We start from the raw sequence: 12846 nt of genomic DNA, 5'->3' as shown, positions 1-12846 counted from the left end.
TGCACTGTTTTTAACAAGAATCCAAATCGGATTTGACCCTGTTAATACTTGGCCACATCATTGACCCACCTGATAGGTTGCTGTACAAGGGCGTAGTCAGAAATTTTTCAGCGGAGTGGCTAGGGTGACATAACATCTCAGTAAGGGGTGGCCATGCTTGCGTGTGAGTATGTGTGCATTGTTCTTTATCATACCATCAACGGTCAGGGTTTCATGAAATAAAATGTCCACCTATCCAGAACAATCCCAATCACATTCACAATCAAGCAGGAACAAGTCTAAATAAAAAGTAACGTTTTGATGAGCTTAATTTACTAGATAATACCATTTTATGGAGTTAAAATCATGCCAAAACCTCAAAAACACAGAAAACATGATTTATTCACACCCAACAATTTACAAACTCAGTGTGTTTTGCAAATACAAAACATTATTCACAGACTAATGCAGTTTGTTTTGCACATAAGATCAAACAAAATACTTCTTGCTTCAGAAACAAGTATGTTTTACACATAGAAAGATTTCTTCAATTACAGTCTTTATCATTCTGTTTGCCGTGGCTTTGCTTTTGTATACTATCTCATAGTCATAGTCTGCTACTATCTCATACACCAATTCACTAGCTAACAGCCAATCAGAGTGATCAATTGTCATTAGGTTGACGCCATTTTGCATACTGCCATCAATGGCTCATTCGTTTAGATATCTAAAAAGCACCATCACACGTACATCTCTTAATTTGTCACACTTTTAAACACTGGTTTAGGCTTAGGTTTGTTCCTGCTACTGTGTCCGCAAGATTGGTATATATTTTATTTCATGAAATGATGGCTGTGGATAGTATGATAATCAGTGACTTCTCAGCCATGTTATGTGCTTGCTATGTTGAGAAAGTAATGATTTTGATTGAGGTTGACTTTTAGAGTTGTTAGTTAATAATAATGTAAATAATAATAAATCGGGCGGCACGGTGGTCGACTGGTTAGCACGTCCGCCTCACAGTTCAGAAGTCGTGGGTTCGATCCCGGCTCCGGCCTCCCTGTGTGGAGTTTGCATGTTCTCCCCGTGCCTGCGTGGGTTTCCTCCGGGTACTCCGGTTTCCTCCCACATTCCAAAAACATGCATGGTAAGTTGATTGGACTGTCTAAATTGCCCCTAGGTGTGATTGTGAGTGCGGATGTTTGTCTCTGTGTGCCCTGCGATTGGCTGGCAACCAATTCAGGGTGTCCCCCGCCTACTGCCCAAAGACAGCTGGGATAGGCTCCAGCACGCCCGCGACCCTTGTGAGGATAAGCGGTGTGGATAATGAATGAATGAATAATAATAAATCTTTATCTGACAGGGACAATACAGTCAAACATGGATACAAGCTTGCAGCTGATGTGATGCATATAGAGTAGGGTGGTCCTTAAAATTAAAAATTGGAAATTCTAAGCTCCAACCCTCTAAATTTGTTGAAATAGTTGAAAAAACTCTTCTGGTGGAGTTTTGTTTAAACCAGAAGATTTACCCCTTCCTCAATAACCTTGAATTTTTCCCTTTTGCACCTAAGGTGCGTTTTTTTGTCCAGAGGTAATTGTGACATAATGATTGAAATTTGTTGTTTGTTTTAACATCTATCCATCCATTATTAGGCATGTAACGGTACACTCGGGTGTATTAATACATTTCGGTATGGCATGTTCGGTTTGGTCCACTTGCGTTCGGTTCGGCCCACTTATTAGCGCGAGCTCACGCATGGACGCTGACTGTTTGCATGCGGGAGACGAGAGTGGCGACACAAAAGAGAGAGCCAGAAAAGAGCCAGAGCTCAAAGGTGCCCGCGTACACTGCGGTCTCCTGTTTGGGAACCTTCTGGCTTTCCTGTTCCCCATCGCAGATGGGGAAAGGTGCGTGGATAAGTCCAAAAGTTGTGTGCCGACATTGCTACATGAAATCGACGGCTATGTTGCGGCTAGCGGCTAGCACGTCTAACTGACTGTGAATGTTTCTTAGACGAGGAAGCAAGCAGTCAAACTTAAATAGCAAGATTTATCATATTGTAGCGACTTCCAGGAACATGCCGTCAGAAGTAGTTTAATTATAACGTTTTTATTAATCCAAGTACAACTGCTCGCGCTCTTTTTTCTCCGCTGCTCCACTCGCTTGCCGTACGATGTATTCATGAACCTCGAAAACATCACAACTCAGCAACACACAAATCCGACCACAACACAGATAACCCAATTCGTTACATTATGCTGTTGAACATTCAAAGATTTCAATGCCTAAAAAGTGTATACAATGTCATAGACTTTTTAAAGTTACTGTATTTTTTCATTATAAAAAGAGTTTTAATAAAGTTAGCAATAATTAGGGCCCGAGCAGCGACCGCTAAGAGGTCCCTATTGTTCTTGTAGAAATTATTATCATTTTTTTTTTTCTGACCAAATGATCGCATTTTTGAACCCCTGAACATGCACGAAAACTCACCAAACTTTTCAGTCTCATCGGGCCTGGCGAAAAATTTGATACTTTAAAGTCGCCGTAAAAGACGCAGACGAAATGGCTCTGTAGCACCACCTAGAGTAGGAAAACAAAATAGAATTCCAGCCCGTTTGACCTAGGCCTACGAAAATTGGCATGCACATGTAGCACCCCGAGACGTACAAAAAAGTCAATTGCAGCCATAGTCTAAAGTGTACAGAAATTGAGATATGACTTTTTGAATGTCCAATTTTGGACTGTTTTTGCACGTTTACAGGGTGCATACTTTTGCACCCATGTCCCAGAAGATTATTCCAATTGACTTGACACTTCGGATATATCATCTTAAGACCTGGGGCAACAACTGGGAACATTTTTTTGAGTTTTCGATAAACTATATGACGGGGGCGGCGCATCAAATTTGACGTAAATTCTTTCCTTCGCCATACAGGAGAAAAACCTTAATAACTCCACTGCACATGCTCCAAAAAATCCCAAACTTAACCTGTACGTAAAGAGTCGTGACCTGAAGACATCTATATGAAAATATTCCATTATACATATAGCGCCACCTAGTGGCGACCAGAAATTGTCATTATTTTTACATTTCTATTTACTGCACGGAGCCTGTTGGACGAATCTGACTGAAAATGTGTCAGAAAAGCCTCAACACGTTGATCTTACTCTACGCAGAATATTGTGACTTTTCGGCGAAGGGCGTGGCCTTGACGGTGCCGCAAATTCTGATTATTCAACGTAACAATAAATACAGTTTTAATTTGGCTCAGATCATCCAAATTTTTCAACATTTTTCACATTTGGTAACGCCACCTAGTGGCTGAAGGAATTACATGATTTTTTCTTTGCTCTTTTTCTCCTCGCAGGTTAACCAGGTCAACCTCAGAATTGCTCGGAAGACTGTAGACCTTCCTGATGTTAAAATCCGATATTTGTGATTTTTCGTGAAAACCTGTTGCCATGGCAACACGCAGTTCGCCTAAAAAAACAATGCTCATTTTGAGGGTCCGAACATGCTCGAAATCCCACGAAAATTTGCACATACATCAGGTCTGGCGAAATCATCAATATTTTTATTTTTTTTAGTGCGATTTGTAAAAAATGGCTTGCTAGCGCCCCCTAGAAATGTTTAAAAATTCAACCCCACTTATATCGATTATATCGATGAAAAGTTGGTGGTATATGTAACAGTTGAAGGTCTACAAAAAAGTCTCTTGGAGCCATATGCTAAACCAAAAAGGAAGCTGACCATTTTGAATTAAGTTTAAAGTATGAATTTGCTCTGATTAACATAGCTGCTGGAACTTGACCCACATGATAATTTCTTCTAAAAATCTACTGACATTTGATAAAAGTCGAAGCCTGAAGACATCTCTGAACTTTTTTTTATCGTAGTGGTAGTGCCACCTACTGGCTAAAGGAAGCACATGTTTTATCCTTTGATCTTTTTCTCCTCGCAAGTTAACCAGGTCGACTTCAGAATTGCTCGGAAGACTTTGTAAACCTTCCTGATGTTAAAATACGATATTTGTGATTTTTATTAAAAGCTGTCGCCATGGCAACGGGCTGTTCGCAAATAAAACTAGGCTAATTTTGACGGTCTAAAAATGTAAAACTTTGCACACACATCAGGCCTGATGAAATCATCTTTTTTTTTTGTTTTACGTCGCAATTGCATAAAAAAATGGCTCGCTTAGCGCCCCCTAGAATAAAAAAAATAAAGATCAGCCCCAGTTGTACGTTTCACCTATATCTACGAAAACGTCGTGGTATATGTAACAGGCAAAGACCTACAAAAAAGTCTCTTGGAGCCATGTGCTACCCCTAACAGGAAGTCTGCCATTTTTAATTTAATTTACAATTCGGCATCACATTGACTTTAAAAACAGCTGTAATGTGATCCACATGATATCTTGTCAAAATTTCACACATTGGATGAGAGTCTACACCTGACGACAACTACGAACTAGCTGTTCATCGTAGTGGGAGCGCCACCTACTGGCTAAATGAAGTACATGTTTTATTCTTTCATGTTTCTCTCCTGGCAGGTTAGCCAAATCTCCTTCATAATTGCTCGGAAGAGTGTTTAGGCCTTCATGATGTTAAAACACAAAGTTTATGATTTTTTTTTGCAATAAGCTGTTGCTATGGTAACGCCCATTTTGCCAATAACACAATGCTGATTTTGACAATGTAAACATGCACGAAAACTCATGAAACTTTGCACACATAGAAGGCTTGGTAAATTCATCAATAATAATAATAATAAGTATTCAATTGTCCAATCTTTAAAAGATGGCTCGCTACCGCCCCCTACAAAATTTATAAATAGCGTCCCCGGTTGCACGCTGCACCTACATCTACGAAAATTTGATAGGATATAAAACAGAAGGAGACCTACAAAACAGCCTCTTGGTGCCATATGCAAAACTTAAGAGGAAGTCCGCCATTTTGCATTTATTTTAAAGTTTGGACTCACCTTGACTACAAAAGCTGCTGTAACTTGATTCACGTGATAATTTCGATTACTCAGTTCCGATGTGCGAGCATCCCAACGTGCCGGTACCCCAACGTTGCCAGGTCTGCGAGGGCCCTTTATAGCTGTTTGCAGCTCTAGTTGTAACTGTTATTGTATGTATTTTTTTTTTCCATCACAAAAAGTGTATACATGTATACATAATGACAACTTGTCTTTAACTTGAATACTTAGGTGTGTCATAGGCTATTGCTGCTGAGTGTTTAATGATTCCAATGTCTTAATTATTTACAAAATTAACAGATCTTTATTGTTAGTGTATTTTTTATTCTGGTGTAATTTCTTAGAATATCACACGAATCGTTCGCTTTTATTTAGTTTTTTCTAAAAAAATTACCATTTACTTGTCATCTTTTCAAAATGAACATATTTAAAAAAAAAATAAAAAAATTTTTTAAAAAGTATTTTTCTGTACCGAAAATATACTGAACCAAAGTTTCCTAAAACACGAACCGAACCGAAATGTGATTTAGCGTACCGTTACACCCCTATCCTTTATCTATACCGCTTATCCACACAAGGTTTCGCGGGGAGTGCTGGAGCCTACCCCAGCTGTCTTCGGACAGTAGACGGGGGACACCCCAAAATTGGTTGCCAGCCAATTGCAGGGCACACAGAGACAAACAAACATCCGCACTCACAACCACACGTAGGGGCAATTAAGAGTGCCCAATCAACCTACCATGCATCTTTTGGGAATGTGGGAGGAAACCGGAGTACCCGGAGAAAACCCAAGCAGGCATGGGCAGAACATGCAAACTCCACACAGGAAGGTTGGAGCCAGAATCAAACCCACGACCTTGAATTGTGAGGTGGACATGCTAACCAGTCAACCACCGTGCCTCCCCAGTTTTGACATCAAAATATTAAATTGTCTGATAAACTTTAACACTGGCTGTTAAATGTTGTTGGGATGTCTATTAAACTGTATGTTAAACTGTTACATGGTCTTCAAAACTCTTCTTTTTGGAGTCCAAAAAGGAATTCTGTAGAATGTCGCAAAACAACTGTCGCAAAAAGAAATGCCTTATCCTCCTCCATTTGTGACAATGTTTAAAGCATTGGCAGCATTTCTTAGACTTCTTCAGGGATTGCCTGAGCATCACCCTGCCTGCCCCTTGTTGTGTTTGATATTCCTTAACTCATTGAGAAGCTATTCTATTTTTGCCAGGGTAGTGTCTCTTCATTGCAATGGTCAATCACAATGTTCGACGCATCATTCACTGCCTCATTCACAGACTTTTTGTTTTGCTCAATATGGCAGATGAAAAGTCCAAGTACTTCTTCAGAGTGAAATTAAGAGCCACAAATGTCTTTAATTGGAGCAATCAAATAATTCTGCTTAGGTGCAGCCATGTTTTAAAGATAACACCTCAGCCAAATACCAAATCAAATCATCATGCTGTATAACAACATGACTACAGTGCAAAACCAAATATCAACCAAAACCCTTATGTATTGATTTGGTTTACAATATTTGACCACAATGACAAGCTTGGTTTTGGAAAATTCCATCCCTAGACACAGTGGGATTGAGGAATCCAGGAGCATTTTAAACTTCAGCACTGATATGTTATTGTGCTTTTGTCAGCCATAAAACGAGATGAGGCTAAACTTCAAGATCATCGAGGAAGGGGTAAAAGGGGTCTTGTCAGAACTGGAACAAATTTCACCAGAGGAGTTTTTCCAACTATTCCAACAAATTCAGGGGGTTGGAGCTGAAAAAATATACATTTTAAAATTTACCCCTTTGGAAGGACCACCCTAATAATGACGTTATCAGAGATCGGCACTTTACCCTTCTTTGTCCAAGGTCCGTCCTCTGTCCGCGATCTTGGTACTCTTCCATTCTCGTCCCTCTGTCTCTATTCACAAAAATAATCGTCCTCCGACCCTGTCCGTCTTGGTCCTTTTAAAGCGCTTCCGTCCTGACAGTCCCTCGGTCCGCCCCCTCGCCCACCCCCAAAAAAAAACACAAAACAAAACAAAAAAACATCTGTGCACTCATAAACATTATTTAAAGCACATATGTCTAATTTCCGATGTACATCCACGTACTGGCTGGGAGTGTTGTGAGTGGATTGAATTGTTTACAATTGTTTAACCAAGATAGCATTTCGCTGCCAACACAAGACTGTTGTGATGTGCATTAGATGATGATGATGATGATGATGCGGCCAAGAGCAAGCCACGGGACATTGCGAGAATATTTAAGTTTGCGCTTTATTGCAAAACCTTTGCATTTTCAGGAAAGACTTTTTCAGTTTTTATTGCATTTTGCAATAAAAATAATTATTGCAAATATAACACAATATTATTTTAGGAGGAGAACGAACGTCTTCCAATTCTGGGTCATAGCTTTCAGTGTTCGGTGTGGAGCTGGCGTGGTGTGACCAGTCAGCTTTGGATATATTTTTACATGAACAGTCAGGTTTTGATACATTTTTACAGTTTAGAGATGTTCCATACTTCGCATGGAAAGAGATAAGGTTTGTACTCAATGTTGACAAAAAATTGCTATGCACCTCTTGCTCATCAGTGATATGGACGTCCACTAGAGAGCAGACTAGACTATGCCTGTGAGAACAATACTGCAGGAAGGGAACGCACATGAAAAAAGCACTGTACAGCAGTGTTTCCCACAGATTTGAAATCTACTTGGGTGGATGGACGCCGGCGGACGTGGGGCAAATTTTTGTTGTTGTTATTTTACGCTTCATATCGTGCATTCTAGTGAATTTTCAGAGTAAAGATTGTTACCACATTACTCAGTGACACCACATTTTTTGCACTTATTTTGTATTCAAATAAAAAAATAATATTAATAAAATAATGCTGTCATTGGATCATAAGAGAGTGGGCGAGCGTATGATAGTTTTGCGAAGGGTTTAAAGCCGTGCAGCGGTTGGGGTGATGAGAGGGTGTCTTGTTCAGTTGAATATAGGGCTGAATGATTTTAGGAAAAAAATGTATTGCGATTTTTCTGACTGATATTGCAATTTCGATTTAATTTGCGATTTTCTTGGAATCAAGTTTCAGTGAAATAGTCACAATGTACAGTATCATTTACAAACATGACACAAAATGCCATGGAAAAGGAAGGACACTAAAGACGTTTTGTGAGGGAGGCAGTCCTTTTTCAAGTTTTTAAAAATGGTTCAAGTATTGCTGTACTACTTGCCGTCAAGTATAAATATGCATTTACGTGCAATTGTGTGCATAAAAATCATTTTTTAACCCCAAAATGTTTTACATTTTGTGCTAATATAAGTTTGTGTGTAAATTCTTTGTACATAAGTCAATATTTTCCCCATATTTTTGCTAGAGTCTTAACTGCTTCAAACAGAGACTGGGGTCTTGGCTTGAAATGCATATCATGGTATTATTTGAATGTTTTGGTCCCAACAGTAATGGTAAGTGTAAAAATCACGACGAGAATATTTGTGATTGGGTTATTTATGCCCTTGGCGAGTTCTGACTGGTGTTAGAACGTGTGCTAAATTGCTAGTGGAGCCCTCGCCTTATTTTTTTCTAGATACGTGTTGATTGTAATACAACATTTATGTTCACAACTGCTGGATCTCCACCCTTGCGCGGTTCTAGTCAGGCTTCAGTAAAAAGTCTACTGTACACATAAGCACTTATGTTTCTATTCTCGACTCTGTATTTCACTTTAGCGATTAGCACACTTAGCGACCACTATTTCGCCTCCGTGGTGAAAACGCTGCTTGTTACACCCTCGCTGTGCAAAGGAGAGATTCCGCCGTTCCTTCTTGCCTGCTGCTGTCGGACTCTTTAACAAGAACATTGTGTAGTCTCTACAAACTGGCGGACATTAGTGCAATTTTGCATTCCTGCCCCTGAGCTCATATCGTGCAATACCCAATATTCCCCACTACTGTAATACCGTGCAATACTCAACATTCCCCACTACTGTTAGTCTAGTTTTATTTTTATCCAATGCTGTCCCTTACATTTCACTACAGCACTGCAGCACTGTCACTTACTTAGAGTATGTTTCTTCTGTACTATGTACAGGCCAAAATGAGTGTTCCTCATACTTTTTATGTAGATGTATGCTGGTGTGTATATACATGTGTATTTACACGTTACTGCGTATATTTACATAGGTTTGATCCTGAATGTTTGCCGTCAATGTTATACATTAATGGCTACATTATGCCGCCGTCCCTGTGTGACCTATATCTTTGCTGCTGTAACAATGAAAATTTCCCCACTGTGGGATCAATAAAGGCATTCTTATCTTACCTTATCTTGTTAGTGGGGTTGTTTATTTGTCACATCGGAGGAGATGATGCGCAGCATGCAGCTCCTTGCTTCTTTGCATGGACTTACATATAGTATAAATTAAGACCGTGCAACTTCAGTGCAAGCTATCTTAGCGCTTAGCATTCAAGCAGGCACGAATGAAATGACTTCCGGAAATACGGCGACAGCATGTAGTACAACAACGCTATTTTTATTTTTTTTAACCAGTTTGGCGCTGAACCTGCCCACAGGAACATGCCACAATTGGTGGTGGCGAATTAACGTTACATGCGCTATCTACAGTTGCGACCAATTTTGTTTTTTGGAGGGGGGATTTTTTTTTTTCAATATATATTTTTATTAAATTCTCTTAAAAACCTCTTGGGCGGCCGTCTGTTTACTTGGGCGGCGCGCCCAAGTATTAACATAGTGTGGGAAACACTGTACAGTGTTGTGCAGGGTTAGTCATAGCTGCTCCGTGGTATTGGAGAAGAGAACAGTGGTGTTTCTTTTTAAAAGAACCCAATACAACACGTCAGCCGGTACTTGATCCGGTTAGGGAAGATTAGAGGGATGGACAAAAACACACCTCCGTCCTTGCTTAGTCCGTCCTTTTTAAAATACTTCTCACCTCTGTCCGTCCACAAAATGGGCGTCCGTCTGGGACGGATGGGCGGACCGTGATGTCCCTGGGACGGACTGCCCATCTCTGGAGGTTATAGCTAATGTTGATTCCAGTTCAGTCCCCAGTTGGCCTCCTCCACAATACCGCAGCACAACACAATATATAAAATATACATCAATTTAAAAAGCTAAAGAAACCAGCCTACTCAATAATCAGTAACCCAGTATTTTAATTACAATGTATGTCATGAAACCTTCACTTGAAAACAGATAAAAACAAAACATATTATATAATTCAGTAATACTACACAAAAGACACATTTACTGGCGAGTACGTTTGTTTTTTGTTTTTGTTCCTTCTTATCTTTAGCAAAGTTTTAGTTTTGGAAGTTAACATCTTAAAATCCAAGATGAATTGTATTTCTGATGGCAGTGTGTTCCACAACGTTTATGGGAGAAGGCTGACTGTCCAAAGGTTGTCCTGCAGAAAGGGATTTTGCAGTTTTGTTTGCAGAGCTTCTGGTTTTGCTGTTTTCTCTCAACAAAATGTTATTGATATAATTGTAGAAAGGGATTTTGCAGTTTTGTTTGCAAAGATTCTGGTTTTGCTGTTTTGTCTCTCAACAAAATGTTATTGATATAATTGTAAATTGATTTGAGAAAGCATAGTTCTCTAAAGCTGTCAAAGCTTACGAGGTTATCATTTTTGACAATATGACAGTGTGGTAGTACCTTATTTTTTTTTTATCCATTACTTTTATAGTTTGATCATACAGTGGTACCTCTATTGACAAACGTCTCTTCATACGGAATTTTCAAGTTACGAAACGCCTCAACAGGAAAATATTGCCTCTTACGAAATAAATTTCAGGATACGAAAGGTAAAAATACAGTATGGGCTGCTACTCGCAGCTCCAGAGTTTCCTGAACGCAACATACTCATAGCTTCTCTGCCATTGGCTATTACCGAGCATCTTCTTGGCATCTCATTGAGGGACCTCTACCGTATGTGTCTATGTGTGTAGAAAATAGGGATGTGCACGACTAGTCGTTTAACCGTCTACGATTTATTAAACGTTTAGTATTTTACTAGTTGGTTAAATGCTGCATTAAGAATCACGCATCTTGTTCCTCAAGCCTCGGCCTCGGTGAACAAGCTGAGCACAGAGAGAATTGCTGCCCTACCCCCCGCCCACACGCATACATAGTAGGGGGTGGGGACACTAAGTTTGGGGAAGAAAGGTAAACGGGTAACGGGTTCGTTTGTAAAACTTAATAGAAATGATGGCACAGTCGAAAAAATTTAGTTGAGTGGTTTTTAATTACCCCAAAAGTTCCCAATACGTGAAAAATATAGTTACAGTGATGACCAAAGTGACAAAACAACAAAAATAAAGCAAGCCAAAGCAAAGAAAAAAATATTTACAATTAAATGCCAAAGAAAACAATTTCAAAGGTTTGACAAATTCAACTTGTTTTGCTTACGCTCTGCCCCAACGTTACTCAAGCTCAATTCCCCACAAATGGGATGTGAAATCCCTTAAATATGCTTAGTCCCTCCGTCCGGGCAAACCTTTTAAGAGAATACTGGGTATCAATAGTCCAGCTTCAATGTCAATTAACTAATTAGAAAAAAACTCACATAAATTATATCTGCAATGTCTTCATGTCATATCAGTTAAATTATTTAATCAGAATACAAAACATAACAACATGCTAAAAATGGTTCAGCCCATAGTCAGGTGACGTCCTCCTCCGCCACCAATCGCTATTTAAGGCACAATAAGGAACTGTCTTGGTTTGGTCGAGTGTCCAACCGAGGTGGCAGCATGCAGGGGAGTGTCTGACGTGTATGAGCGTGTGTGTGTGTGTGTCGAGCGAGTGTCAAGTGTGCACCCCCGACACCAGCCGTAAGGGTAAACAAAAGTCCAGGCAACGGTGAAAGTCTTTCTAATAAGAATGACCGCGAGACTCCTGCACGGGTCGCGGGGAGCAGTCTCCATAGAGCGTGGCTCCGTGGGAACAAAACGGCTGATGCGTGTTCATGTCAGCTGCACCCCCCGGCTAACGACAGCGCACCAGTGAGGGAGTGACTGGGTTTAACGGCGCTCCTTCACAGTTGAAGCTTCAACGAAAAACAACGGCACCGTTTGGCAGTATTTTGATGCAGCAGATGACAACAAGGTCGTCTGTATGCTTTGTAAGCATAAACTCGCTTACAACCACTCTCTCGCGGCGATAAGACCACCAAATCCAAAATAAATCTCGATGTGAACCTGCAGGTCGATGGCGGCGGGGCCAGTCAGACGAGCATGAGAGCGTTTGTTCCAGCCAGGCGCTGCGATGCTCACCGCACAGCAAAGATTACCCAACTAATTTGTAAAATGACGTGATATACTGCCGCTTTCTTTTGTTGAGGGCAAAGGTTCGAAAAAATTAATGCTGTATATCGAGCCTGACTAGGCTACGTGGTGCCAAGTCGCAAACAATAACGCCCCAACTCGAGAGTAGCCACGTTATTAAATCAGTTCTTTACAAAACGCCAGGCAAAAACCACTTCTGAGAGAAAACATGAACCAAAGAGGGCAAAAAGCGATGAGGACAGCAATTAAATGGTAAACAACCACATGTTTTTTATTTTTTACTATATTTATTGTGCAATAATCTAATTGTAACATGTATTTGTTACATGTGTTGATGCATTTTTATGCTTTACAAAACATTTATGTCTGACTATTGGAACGGATTAGGGCATTTCCATGGGAAAACGCGTCTCTACTTACAAAATTTTCTACTGAAGAAATTTCTTCCTGAACCAATTAATTTCGTAAGGAGAGATACCACTCTACAGTTGGGCTGCCAAGATTAGTCGACTAATCACGATGACGTCGACGATCTAAATCGAATCGTCGAGTTGTTTATTTATACAATTA

The 12846-nt window shown here is 40.1% G+C and overlaps 1 protein-coding gene across 4 annotated transcripts in view; it reads left to right on the top strand.

Annotated features, from left to right (window-relative positions):
- Positions 1–12846, top strand: part of rad51 (RAD51 recombinase) — a 135126-nt gene that overhangs the window by 1692 nt on the left and 120588 nt on the right. The gene's annotated exons all lie outside the window — the stretch shown is intronic.

Source organism: Filicampus tigris, chromosome 20 (genome assembly GCF_054856515.1).
Source record: "Filicampus tigris isolate MCC_2025a chromosome 20, RoL_Ftig_1.0, whole genome shotgun sequence".
Classification (NCBI taxonomy): domain Eukaryota; kingdom Metazoa; phylum Chordata; class Actinopteri; order Syngnathiformes; family Syngnathidae; genus Filicampus; species Filicampus tigris.
Note: the sequence above shows the minus strand (reverse complement) of the source record. Positions and strands in the feature narration are given on the sequence as shown.